We start from the raw sequence: 15,265 nt of genomic DNA, 5'->3' as shown, positions 1-15,265 counted from the left end.
TTATTTTCATCTTGGAACGTGTTTGCCGACATTTTTTTTTGGTTTTGCGATGGAATTTCGAAGATTCTGTTTTAAATCCCAGAGGTTGTATGAACAGCGTGCGTAACGTTAAGGGAAAAAATCATAACATGTTTGGTTCTTGTAATAATATTGGATCCCGAAATTTTCAGCTTTGAGCGTTATTGATGTAGATAAATCCAGAAATTCACTCCAGGCGCATACAATTGTTTTATTTTGTTTTCGAAGAGCGTTCAAGTTTGATTTCGAACATACTTCAACAATAAATGATTTCGTAACAGATTGAGTGTTAGACAAAAAGTGCCATTGACGAACCGCGTTTTTATAGACCAAATGACACCGTTAAAACAGTTCCCTTTTTGATTTGCAATTATAACAACACGAGTAATATTTCAACACATTACACAAATTAAAGTCAATAGTAGTGCACCGGTTTTTAAATTGATGACTTCATTCAGAAGAAACTTTTAGACGAATCACGCGTCTGACGTTTACAATTTTAAGCTGTAATCTATGATATGTTTCTTTATCAATAGAAATAATAGATGGGGGTATAGAATTAATTATATAAAAGCCCAAATGGAGACAAACTTCGGTGACATGATAAGAGTCTCCTGATATGCACGTTTCTATCGCCATGCAAACAGTCAAAATTTTAAAATCCGGATTATACACTTAGGAAATAACTGTCGTAGATCCTTTAAGTTACCAGATATTATACTAAACTACTCCATTTGGGTAATGAAGAATAACGACTGATTCGCGGTCGTAAATCCATATTGCTTGACTGTTACGATAATGATGTATCTTAACTAACTATGATGTGTGGTCGCGGTCGTAAATCCTTTTAGGTACCAGAATACTCGTCCGATCTGCAAATAATTAACCGATATTCTAGTGCAACATCGTTTGTAACATTCATTTTGATTGGATGACGTCACCAATTTTCATGGCATCAAATTGCAATTAATGCTATGAAAACGTACGCGCAAGCGCAGACGACGTATGGCAGATTTTAAATGTATGATTTAACGTTATTTTCTGTCAGTTTTATTAGAATGGAGATAACATTATTGTATTTTTAGCTCCGACGTCACCAATTGGTGATTTGATGGTCGCAAATACGCGTTTACTGGCTCCGCTAACGCGTCGCCAGTAAACTTAATATCACCAATCTGCCATACGTCGTCTGCGCTTGCGCGTACGTTTTTATAGCATTCATTGCGAATTGATGCCATGAAAATTGGTGACGTTATCCAATCAAAATGAACGTTACAAACGATGTTGCAACAGAATATTGGTTTATTTGCAGATCGGACGAATATTCTGGTACCTAAAAGGATTTACGACCGCGACCACACATCATAGTTAGTTAAGATACATCATTATCGTAACAGTCAAGCAATATGTGATTGTGAACTTAGTTAGTGTCGATTCAGTCATTATTCTTCATTACTCAAATGGAGTAGTTTTGTATAAGTAGCACACCCTATGATAAAGTATGTTTAGTGTGGACGTGAACGAGCGTACTAGTATACAAACGCCATATACGACGGGGTAGAGAGTATATAACTGTGAATAAATGGGAAGTTGTCAATCGGAAGTACCGATTATCAGGTTGTCTGCATATTGATATTAACAAATACCAGCTGCGAGTCACAATATGAAGCTTTTTGTCGAGTGAGCTCAGCGAACGAGTTCAAAAAGACTTCAATTTGTATCGCGAAGCTAATCGAGATATGAAGGCAGATATATTGTAGTTTCGGTTCTATCCGTAATGTCAAGTTAACTCAGATATATGAGATACTAGAACTCATTGAACTAGACGGTGACGACGACGACGACGATGCTGATGCTGATATATGGCTATTTAACATCAATCGTACGTAAGCTCATGTGCTTATTGTCCGTGGATTATCCATCCCCGATTATACCATCAGCTCAGTAGTCAGTACTTCACTACTGACCTTATTTATAACACACTTTTCTTAAATTGTCTGTTTTTAAATTTAACATTTATTAAAAAACTATTGGTTTAAATACTCAGACAAACATGATCATATATCTATTAGGCTATTAGTTTGGGTCAATTTTAGTCATATAGCGCACGATATTCAATTGTTTGGGTTCTTGTATAGAGTGGACTTTCAAATATTGGGCTTTGATCGATCCTGATGAAAGTAATTCCAGAAAAGCGTCTTCGACGCATGAATATTTGAATGTTGTTTTAATTTTTTTGTGGTAATATGTTGTTTGGGTCGTTTTAGGGAATTTAGCCAACTATTGTACAAATAACAGGTACATAGATATTGTTTTGCTTTACAAATGAAGTCTCCCCGCTTCTTTATTCAGCAAACGGTAATGTGCAATTTTTTTGTCTGTGACAGTTCATTTGGGGTCTTCTTCGCGGTCCGCGTTAAAGCTATCGAGATTTCTTAGAAAAATCAGACAACTTTTTAAATTTGATAAACCTTAAAGTCATAAGAAACCTAAAATCAAAAAAAATAATGCATATGTTTTTTTATAACTCAATGGATAGTTTTCATTATAAAACTTATGTACATTTACCTTTTTTCTGAAGAAAATTCTTAAATTTATTCATATTTAGAAGAAGTTTACTTTATTTTAATTGCTTCCTTCCAGGAGACATTTCCCCGACATATTTTCCGTATGCAACGTGACCTCAGCTTGACCCATCTCGTAAGAATCCAGTGATCACAATACGCATGGATGTCCTTAAAATAAACTATTATCTGAATTTACATGTTAAACACGTGCTCAATTTCCGTGCTTTTTTGTTGATTTTTTGTCGATTGTTGACAAACAGGTGACAATCTTTAAACTTCGGCTTCAAAACACAAACTTTAATTACCTGCCATATTTTCACAACAACACTGACCGATTGAAAAAACAAATGACGATTAAACGAAATTTACACGAAAAAATGTTAATTTCGTGCACAGAAAACTAAGTTTATGATGTTTGTATGGATTGGTTCACGAATTGGAAGACAATTATTTTTCACCGGTGAATCAAATAAAACTTGATAAAAATCGTGTTTTTATGATCCTAGCAAAAAATGTAATTATAAGTATTGAATGCTTCTTTTTGTAAATTAATTGGGTGTAAAAGCGTTGACCAAAGTACATTTTGTATAAAGCGCGGAAGCGCTTTATACAAAAATGTGCGCACGGTCAACGCTTTTACAACCCTATAAAGTTACAAAAAGAAGCATTCAATACTTATAATTACATTTTTTGCTAGGATCATGAAAACACGATTTTTATCAAGTTTTTATTTGATTCTCCTGTGCACTTCATTGTTGGACCTAGTGTCATCATGAATGATAAATTTTATTGTGTAATGCAATTGTTTCAGGAATAGCACGTGATGTGCAGTTAGCCAATCAGAATAACGTATTATAATGAAACATACATCTAATGTAATTATTCAATATTGTAAATATATTAACAAGGTCATAGAATATATTCTTAAGTTGGTACCAAGCACCTTGACTAAAATTAATTTAATTTACATAAAATTATGATATATATAGCAGTTTGACAAACACTCATAATGATCATTGAGGATCTTAATATTTCCTTAACAATAGAACCTGATTAAAACGTTCAGCTGATTTTTACAGAGTTATCTCCCTGTAGTGTTATGTACCACATTAAGATAACAAAATATGCTTCGGCTGTTTTCTGCTCTTGGGTCTAGTTATTACCTTTTTGACACATTCCCCATTTCCATTCTCAATTTTATTTTAAACAGTCGTAAAGACGTTGCTTTCCATTGTGTTTGTATTAACCTATAACCGAAATGAAAGCTTGAAATTCCTGCATTTTTCATCTTTCAAACTGTTAAATTTAAAGAAAAACTGTTAAATTAAAAAAAATTTTTTTTTTATGTTTTTAACCCCCTAAACTATAACAGAATAACTATTAACATTAATCATTTTACAAAATGGAAAGTTTGAAAGCATAACAATCAAATCCTTTAGAAACTTTAAAAAATTGATACACAATTTTTTTTCTCAACTTTTCGATCGGCCGTCTTCTATATATGTTCAAACAAAAACAAAATATACACGTTGATCTTAAATACATCTTAAGATAAAGTCAAGCTCTTTTAATAGGCAATATAACTGCTAATGTGTATTTTTTTAAAATATAACTGTGGTAAAATAATTATGTCAAATACAAAAAATAGTTGTCACTTGTACTTCTTTGATATGTAAATATGTTTGTAAACGGTACTCGAATTTTACTTTCAGATAAATGCAAGCAATCCATGTGATTTAGAAATCATTACAAATTATGTAATGCAACCATTGAGTTTCTATCTTGTATCGAGGGTTACGCTGACAAAAGAACAGACTTTAGTAGCTACTGCGACTTTTCAATGGACCATGACAAAGCTGGTAGATATTGTTAAAGTAACTAAAACTTCAGTTTTTCTTCCAAAGGGAGAAAATAGCAAAGTTGCAGAAGTTAAACTGCATGCTTCGATCACCAAACCATCTTTTATTCATGAAATAAAAACAATGGAGCGGAATCTGAATAACTTAATGTTGAATATGTTTTTGACTTATGACAATAACACTATTGAACTAATCAAAGAGCAGAATTTACCACTGATAATGCAAAATGAATCGTTTGGTAGGATAAACGATGATGTCATTGAAGGTATAGTTAAGAATCTTTCAAAAAATAGTGTAAATTTATCAATATCTGAACATTTTGGTTGTAATAAGATATCAGTGCTAGCTGAACCAATTGAGTTGTTCAATATACAAGTAATAGACATAGTCTGTCACGAATACCATGGAAACCTAGACTCCAATGAAAGCGGAGAGCTGTCCTCTATCAAAGCTATCCTGACATATTTATGCTTTTCAGTTTCAGTTGTTGCTTTGGTTTTCTCTTTAATTATGAGCAGAAAGTTTGACCGCTCTTCAAGTATTGCAGGTTCTAACACGGAAAATATTTCCATTTCATTAATTTGTTCATATGTTTTGTTCGTGATTGGTGGTTTTCTCTCAAAAACAACAATTCTGTGTTACACTGTTAGTGTCATTCTTCATTACTTGTGGCTGTCTGTGTTTTCTTTTATGTTGATATCAGTTCTATATATAGCAAAGAATCTAACATCAATGAAGTCTAGCAACAGAACAATTAAACAGAAGGGAACCTTCACAAGGAGAGTGTTGATGGTTACTGCCTTGTTGATTCCAGTTGTATTTGTTGTTCCTGCTGTCATTCTGGATCATCTCAATGTTGCCAATTTATCTATAGGATATGGAAATTCAGGTTGCTTCCCATACAGGTATCCAGCATTTCTTATTTTCTTAAGTGGACCAGTTGTCCTTTTAACAGCGATTAAATTCGCTGTTTTGTTTGCAGTTATTATCCAGCTGTGCTTGCTTCAAATGGAATCAAAACATATAATCAAATCTTCAAATTTCAGACATGCAAAATTGGTTTTGCGATTTGTACTTTTATCTGGAACCTTAATGGTCATGGGCTTTTTATCTGGTATTTTATATTCTGATTGGCTTAACAACATATTCCTTTTAATGTGTGGTCTGCAAGGTTTATTCTTTTCTATAGCTAACTTAACAACAAAGTATATGTGTGGTAATATAAAATCTACATTCAGCATAACTACGAAAACTTCCGACACCTAATTATTTCCTGAAAAAAAGGTAAATATCCTTTTGAAACAGATGATATTTTTCCAATTATTGAATTAAAAAAATATATATTAGTCTACTTTCAAATACACATTTTCAGGTTTTTGGGGCTTAACAGTCTTTTTAATTGGTCACAACATTTGTAAATAATAATGTAATATGTGGTATTATAACTCTGTTATCAAAAGATTTGAATTTAATATTGTATCCAGGAGAGTTGTGATGATCATGTGGTCGCTGGACACATTAAAGATAAATTGATTCAGGTTCAGAGAAAAAAAAAGGATCAGATTATCACCAAATACATTCTAAAACTTTGGTTTAATTTCTATTCATATTTTATTTCATTTTATATTTTCTCTCTCTACATATTATTTGTTTTCTTTATTTTATAAAGCAGAAGTATTCACCACGATATAATATGTGAATTGTTCTAAAACTAATATCATTAACGGTACCAATTTTTCTGCACCAGATGCGCATTTTGACAATACATGTCTCTTCAGTGATGCTCGTTGCCAAAATATGTAAAATCCAAAGCTTATATAAAAGATGAACTACGTTTTAACCCTGTTCTGGCAACGTTGACCAGATGGTTTTTGTCTTTTAAATTTCGTTGTGTTATATTGTTTCTCCTGAATTTGTGAATAAATGTTTGTGTGGGGCATTGGGTTATACGTCAAGAGGCAGCAATCGAAGGACATAAAAAAACATAAGACAACTAGGTCATCATATGGCCTTTAAACAATAAACAAGTGTTTAAGCTCACATCGCATAATTTCTGTACAAAGTCGTTCAAACAAAAAACAAAAAAACAGCGGCTACTGGTATTTTAGATCTATCGATAAAAGACACTCTTTATACTAAAACTATGGGAACCATTTTATTACACCGCAATTGATACGCACCAATGTTACGTTTACGCAACTGGTTTTCCAAATACTTTGTATAATAAGCGTAAAAAAAAAATATATATTTAACAACACAACAGTCCCATTTGCATCACATGATCTATTGTTATTTAAGATATTATCATTTACTTGATACTTATATATGTTACAGGTGACAAATGTTATTTTATGAATAAGGAAACTGCAGATAATTTGGCGGAAATAAATTTCGTATTCTAGGATATATCTTAAATAAAGCAATGGTCACAAAGAACTGCAAGCCAAATCATTAAGATATAACAAATGACTACCACTTACTAGGTTCCAGACTTGTGAAAGGCACATGATTGTAATTAATTTAGCAAGGTTTAACTCTTTTTCCTTATTTTTCAATACTAAATCATTACAAAGGAAGTACTGGTTTTTATGTACTTTTGTTTTTTGGTAATTAAGTCTTCATGATATAGACAACATATAAATAATGCTTCTTTCTATATACTTTAATCGCTATACCTAAATAGAGTCAAAAGGTATTCATGGTAAATATGATCAAAATTGATGTTTCGTAATTCCACTGAATTTGAATGGAAAGTGAAAGCAAAAAAAAATTAAAAAAATTAAAATGCTTAGATTGCATGAATTGTCTTTTTTTCTTTTTCTTTTTTTTTTCTTTTTTTTTTAGCAAAACATTTTCATCCTGTTGAATTTTGATTGTTTCATTCTGGCCAGGGAATGGGTTCTTGTTAATAATTGATATTGGTTTCTGTTTTAAATATATGAATAAATGTTTGTCGTTCATACTTGTATATCTGTCAGTGTATTGTTGAATTTGGATTTGCTTTTATTTATTTCACTTTGTATTTTCATTGTTGAACTACTTTTGCTTCCCTTCTACTAGTTTCTGCATTGTTGGCTTGGTGTTTTCACCCTTCAATTTATAATTGAAATGTTGATATGGGTGTCTGCTTAAATACATTATCCGCATTGCTTTATTCGCCGTTTCAGATTCTAATGCATTCTGGGTAATTTTTTCAAAAGTTTACACATGAACGTTGTGATTGGTTTAAATCGTTCTAAAGAATAGAAATTCAACCAATGGAGTAACGTTATTCTCATTTTGGTGCACAAACAATGAAATAACTAAGAGTACTTTAAATTCTAGAAAGGAGAATAGCATAAGTGTAAGCTTTATTTCAATTCGATTTTTTTATCTGAATGTATGTGTGATTTCTTGTAAAACTGTGTAGAAAACCTATGCCCGAATGTCTCAATTTACTTCACAATTTATCTTTTGCAAAGGCAACAATTAACTTAGTAACCCAGATCTTTTAATCTTTCGACAACCCAATACTAAGTTTCAAAAGTTGTGTGTGTATGTGACGAGTAATTGTAAATTGATTCATGTTTAGATTTGTATATGTACTTATTTCAATCGTTATCTTCAATGCTTATTTGTGTCTATTTCAATTTCGTATCTTTATACTTGAATATATGTTTGATATTTCTTGTATATCAAAGTGTTGTGGAACATTGACTGAATGTTATGTTTGAATATTAAAAACTTTGTTGTACATTAATAAAGTTGATTTTGTTATAATCCTATTCTGTTTGTAGTACACAGGGTAAAATAGGCCTTTACATACAATCTGAATGTTGAGCAGTCTTCGTTTATATCAAAAACCAGTCTATAAAAGTATTAATCTTTAGATTTTCTAAAGGGCTGTCAGCTGAAAATTTACAATCTCAAATAAGGACCAACTAATTGCAGGAGTTTGTCTTGATATGTCCTCCAGGTTTTAATTTTTAAAACATTGTATCGAAGAAATGAAATTGTATGACAAGGGTATAGTTTAATCTTTTACTCTGCGGAAATTACATTTTTCACAATTAAAAATATGAAAAAGAGGCAAAGATACCACTGAAAACTACAAACCAACAAAGGAGAGGCGGACGATCCCAAAGGGATATTCAAACTCATGAGTCGATGACAAACTGACAATACTATGGCTACCCCCCCCCCCCCCCCCAAAAAAAAATACAAAAACGAAACCACCAACATTATTCTAAAAAAAAACCAACATAGGAAACCAAAGACTGCGCAGCATGAACCCGGATCTCAGGAGCTACGGAACGGTAAGCAAATCCTGCTCATATGTGGCTGCCGTCGTATTGCTCATATAAATACAAATCCGATAATAGTCTTATTCGATATAATAAGGACGGTGTTGTGGTAACGACAAATACGGAACATATCCGTCGTTATCTGTGTAACAGATATTCCATAACGGTCAATCAATTGGTGATGTCGACCGCAAGATTTTGGAAAGGATGACCTCATCTTCACCACTTGGAACACTTCGTTTAATAGTTTCCTGGTTAGCTACGACCCTCTATCAAGGGAATCATTACAAGAAACGCAAGCTATGAAATATAGCTTCAACTCGGAGATATATACTTCACATGCAGGTACTGCTGAAGCGTTGCTACATAGTAATTAAAAGTTAACAATCATTTTTTCTAAAACAACTTTCAATGTCAATTTCTAGATGTGAGCCGTGTTTGGAATAACATTTTAGTTTCTGTTTATTGTTAATTTGGTATTTTAATTCACATTCGAATATCGTTATTCAAGCACTACTGATGAGTTCTAAGTAGACGAAACGCGGTCTGGCGGACCAAAATGTAAGACTTGAATTTTGAATACTTTTCACAAAATACTACACAAAAAACTAAAAACAGAGCAACACGAACCCCAACAACAATTGGGGATGATCTCAGATGCTCCGGAAGGGTAAACATATCCTGCTCCACTGGTGCATTTTCCTGTTGTTCTTCATAATGCAAATTCGGCGACGAGTCTAATTTGATGCTCTCAAGCTCACAATCGAGAAAAAAGTATTGAACAAAAAAGAATTTCAACTATGAGACAGAAATGACATCCACCTAAATGTTTTGGAGACAAACTAATAATAAAAAAATGTCCTTTTGGTAATGGAATTTCTACAAAGAGGTTTTGAAAACTTCCCTTACTGATTAGGCCAACATTGGGATTTATTTAGTTACATTTGAATCTAACATTCAATTTTGTATCAATTTTAAAACAATATGATATATAAGAGTAGTTGCGATGATAATGTGTGGTTGTTTATCGTTTTTGTTTTGTCATGGCGTTGTCAGGTTGTTTTCGACGTAAGGGTTTAAATTTCCCTTTATTACCTTCCGCTTCTCTTCTTTCAAAACCCTCAGATGTTTAAGAAATGTTCACGTAAAGATCTCTATGACTAAATTGAACATTGAAAAATAGATAAAGTCAACTTAGGTAAACTTTGACTGAGAGGTTTGGAACAATATTTTTTTAACACCACCAAGGGAAATGTAATTTTGCACCACAAATAAATTGTGATTATGCTACGTTTGTGTCAAATGTTTTCAACATACCTAGTATCGATAACGCCACAATAGAAACACGCTACAACAAACCCGTTTATATTACATTAAATTACAAAAATGTATTAAATTTGATATACAAAAAACTAGTAAGTATATATCTAACATGTTAAAAATTGTAATTGTATATGCTGGTATCACTGAAAATGACAATTTGCGCAAATGAAACAACTTGAAAATATAACAATTTTGCCACAAAAAGAGTGCAGTTAAAACCAATTACATTTGAAAAAATACAGGGGCCGTGTCAATGAACGTATCCTAGGATATGTCCTAAGATAGGTCTTAGGACATTATTTAGGATGGTCTTAGGACGTGTCTGAGACATGTCTTAGGATGTAAAACAAAGCTATCTTAAGACAGTTCTAACTACGATGGTCCTAATACCATCCTAACACATTTATTTAATTGAAAAAATTATGTAGGGAATTCAATGACATATTTTTTATTCTATTTTACTACAAGATTGATCGTTTATATAAATATACAGTGTTAATTTCCATTGTTTAACCCAAGCGTACATTTTAGATAAATAAATTGAATGAAAACTACGGTTCTTAATTTGTGCATTGGAATTAAAAATTCGATATGCATCATTACTTTCTTTTGTTTACAACTCTGTCTTGTATTGTTCTGGTCGTACTATTTCAAATATTCAATTTCATGACTGTATCATGTGTATCCATAAGTTTACCATAGTACTATCATATGGTTGGGTTAAAAATTATTGGTAAACCCTTAGGCTAGTTTTTACTGTTTTAATGTATAATCTTACCGTTTTAATTTCTTGACATAACTGCACGACTCGATTCTCAATTATATGTGTTAAGATAATCGTTGCAAAGAATCCTAATCAAACTTTAGTGAAAGACGGGGTTAATCTTGCTTTTTTGCGAAAGTTTATATTCTTTGTTGAAGGCAATTGTAGTGACCTGCAATACAAGTTCCATTCAATTGAGTTTAGTTATTATATGTCTTGTGTTTCTGTCTCTGCCCTAGGTTTTCTATATGAGTCTATTGGCACGAGAAACTTCATGTGAGCTTGACCTTTGCCCTCAATGTAAAACTTGTATATTTTGTTTGAATTAAATGGAAAATTAACTGTATGATTGGCATTCGTACCACATCTTCTAAGATATATTAGATACATAAGATATATTGTTAGTTTAGTGTACCACAATGACCCTTTTATCAAAATCCTTTTTTTTCACAAGAATCTCTTGACCAGACTATGACTTTTTGACTCTTGACCTTTGCATATTGGATGTGGCTCTTGGTATGATTACCTTGACGTCAAGTCAGGAGTCTCTGGTTTTTGTTAGTCTTGTATATTTTTAATTGTAAGTTGATTTTATAATTTGAAGTTTGAACTGGTACACATTTTGTTAAGGGCCATCTGAAGCCCGCCTCTGGAAGAGGGATTTTCTCGCTTTGTTGAAGATATAAAAAAGAAGATGTGGTATGGTTGCCAATGAGACAACTATCAACAAAAGACCAAAATGACACAGACTTTAACAACTATAGGTCACCGTACGGCCTTCAACAATGAGCAAAGCCCATACCGCATAGTCAGCTATGAGGACTCATAAATGGCCTTTCACTGCTTTCTGCTCTTTTGACATTGTTACTGTCTCTTTAACACATTCCACATTTCCATTCTCAATTATTTAGAATGTTTGCTTCAGATGAAACTAAATCCTTTAATTTCCGTGAATATCAAGTAAGAAAATTTACTGCTTCAGTAGCATCATGTTCTGCCACCTGTGATAGATAATGCAAAATGTTTCAATCATTTTACCTTAGATTTCATTTCATGGACATGTAGGTATGGATAGTCTGCTTTTACATCATAAAAATTCACACAGAAGTTATACGCATATCAATAAACTGAACTCAATGATAAGAACCATTAAAGTACACTTAGACAGAGAGCTCAATCTAGTGAAACACTTTGTTAAGTTGGTCACATTTAACTTGATATCACTGTCTGTTACCAAACTGCACCGAGATCCTGAAAAAAAATGTGCAAGTTCAGTTTATTTAAAAAAGAATTCAATGGAAGAAAATAAGCTGATTACTGAAATAAATGTAGAATATGTCTATTAATCACAGATGCCCCTGCTTGTGAAAAAAATGAGTAAACTTCCACATATAGATGCAGGATTCGCGTAATTTTGACCGTTTTGTGACCATAAGCATTGTGAATAAGTTTCAAAACATTTGGCTGAGGCAAATTTAAGTTAAAGAACGGAAACAATAGATTTAGCAGTTTTCCTATCTCGAGGCTCCGGGTTGACATTTGTATCATTGGTACTCGTACCACAACTTTTTACATATAAAAAAACATGAACAGTGACGCCATCGTGACCCAATATTGAGCTTCACAGATCTGTGTTATGGGGTAATGTGAATCGCGTATAAGGTTCATAACATTTGATTGAGTTAGACTTATTTAAGACAAAGGAAACGAAAGAGTCAGCACTTCTTATATTTTTTAAAGGGACATGATAACTCTTGAACGGTAAATGTGACACTTAAAAATTTCAAATTTGATTTTGTGTTGAGGTGGGGATCCCGCTTACATGTTCAAACCCGCCTTATTCGGTATGTATGTGCTTGTGGTAAGTCAGGAGCCTGTAATTAAATCAATGTCGTTTTTTATGTGTTACATACTTGTTTTTCGTTCATTTTTTGTACATAAATTTGGTCGTTTATTTTCCCGTTTGAATATTGTTTTACAATGTCATTTCAGTGCCTTTTATTGCTGACTATATGCGGTATTGACTGCTCATTGTTGAAAGCTGCATATGACCCATAGTTGTTAGTGTTTGTGTGATCTGGTCTTTTGTGGAGAGTTCTTATTGGCACTCATGCCACATACGGGGGAGGGTTGGGATCCCGCTAACATTTTTAACCCCGCCTTATTTTATATGCACGTGCCTATTTTGTTTTTTGTTTATTTTTTGTACATAACTTATACCGTTTGTTTTCTCGTTTGAATTGTTTTACATTGTCATGTCGGTGCCTTTAAAAGCTGACTTTGCGGTATGAACCTTGCCCATTGTTGAAGACCGTGTTGGTGACCTAGGCTACATTGTATAATTGTTAATTTCTGTGTCATTTAGTCTCTTGTGGAGAGTTCTCATTGGCACTCATGCATCAGCTCCTTTTATATAATGTGTTTAGGTTTTGAAGTATTTGATTGAGGCAAACTAAAGTAAGAAGAGCAGAACCCGTTTTTATGGGACATTCGGGACAGACGGACTAGTGTAACTCTTTATGTTCCTAAATCATGGCGCCAACACAGACATTCTTACTATTGTGCTGGTGATACACATCCCACTAGCACTGTCATTAACACATGTAAAATTAATTTTATTATAAAAATAATATTCAATCTTAATCTTGATTTCTTTATTTTTGACCGAATGATTATATGCATGCCCTTCACAACGACTGAATGAGTATCAAATTTGACAAATTTATTGTACATAATTATACATTTTATTATATTTATAACTTTTTTTCCAACTAATTAAAGCTTACCAACTTATTGATCATAACTTTCCTTTATATGTCTTTTAACATTCTGTTTTGAACAAAAAGATTTCTAACATATACTTCACATGTATTTCTTTCAAATCTGACATTATTAAAAATCCATTAAATAAAATTCAGTCGAACTTGATAATAAATGTGCAATCAAATATATATGCAAGTCGTCAACTGGTCAAGTGACTAGATGCACATATCGTTAGCCATATAAACAACATGTCCTAATTGGGTGGTTTTTAAACTTCTAGCATAGGTGGATTACTAGTATTCTATTGTGCTTTCCAAATCGCAGTTGGAAGATTTATGCGATAGGAAAAACAACTTGTATCGTATTGTTCATCAACAGGTGCGTTGGCCGAGCATCTCTTTTACGTCAGAACCTTTGTGACGTCATGTAATAATTTAATTTAAAAGTAAAAGGCGTTCTTCTTAAAATTTGTCCGAACTGACTTTTTTTCTCACTTCAATATTACAAATAACATACAATGCAACTGTAAAAAACATCTAAAATTAATTTTAATCGGTGTGGCAACTGGAACGGCATAATTTGAATTTTCTCTGGGTAGATAATCTAGGTCTTTTCAAATCAACATAAAGCAAAATTTGTTTAAACTTCTATGCAAGCCTCAGAAAATCTTTACCTAGCCTGAAATTCTATAATATGGTTCACCGTGAAATTCACTATTTATGCGTGGTTTATATGTCTACTACACATCATACAACACATGGGCAGCCATATTTAGCCTCTGGATAAGAACTTATCCGAACCCCCAGACACTGGACAACTTTTGTCCTTGGTTAGGCTATTTTATCCACTGGACAATTTTTGAACAACCGGGTTGTCCAGTGGACAAAAGTTATCCGGTGGATACAGACTTTATCCTGTGGATAACTTTATCCAGCCTTTTGAACAACCGGGCCCAGGGGGCGCCCCCAAACCCTTTGTGGGGGAAATTTGGTTGATTATATAGGGAATCATTGAAGCATGAATGAAGCGGGCCCCCTTAGGAAAAGTTCTGGATTCGCCACTGTCTAGACATATTTACGTAAATAAGGGATGAGTAAAAGGGAAAAAAAAGAAAACAAAATGACTGAATTAAATAAAAGGATGTTGGATATACTGTATATTTCGGTTTGTTTTAAAAATCTATACGATGCTTTATTTTTATCTAGTTTCCTTATCAAAATAATTAAAATGAGAAGATAAATACCTTATAGCTTCCTTTATCGTCGATGCTAAAATGTTTAATGTTATAAAATAATTTTAGCGTCTTTGACCTACTTTACCTTTTTATTCGGAGACTTGCGGTTATCTTCTGTTATGTTCAACGGGAACATTAGAATGTTCTAGAATAGAACCCAGATGGAACCAAGAAGTTGGGTTGCCTTAACCAAACAACCCGGATGTTGAACCAGTTACCATGGTTTCGAACCAAAGAACCAAGGTTCAGAACCAGAAAACCCAGATGGAACCAAGGTTTAGAACCAGAGTGCCCGGATATAACCTAATTGCATTCGGAATTCTCAGGACTTTTTATACCTTCAATGTATTTTCCAAATCATTTATTTATTTAGTATATTTATATATAATATTTGTAAAGGCAGAAAGACTCTTTTATGGAAAACAATTGATGCTAAATAAAAGTTTTAACGTAAT

Source organism: Mytilus edulis, chromosome 2 (assembly GCF_963676685.1).
Source record: "Mytilus edulis chromosome 2, xbMytEdul2.2, whole genome shotgun sequence".
Lineage (NCBI taxonomy): Eukaryota > Metazoa > Mollusca > Bivalvia > Mytilida > Mytilidae > Mytilus > Mytilus edulis.
This window is presented reverse-complemented; position numbering follows the sequence as displayed.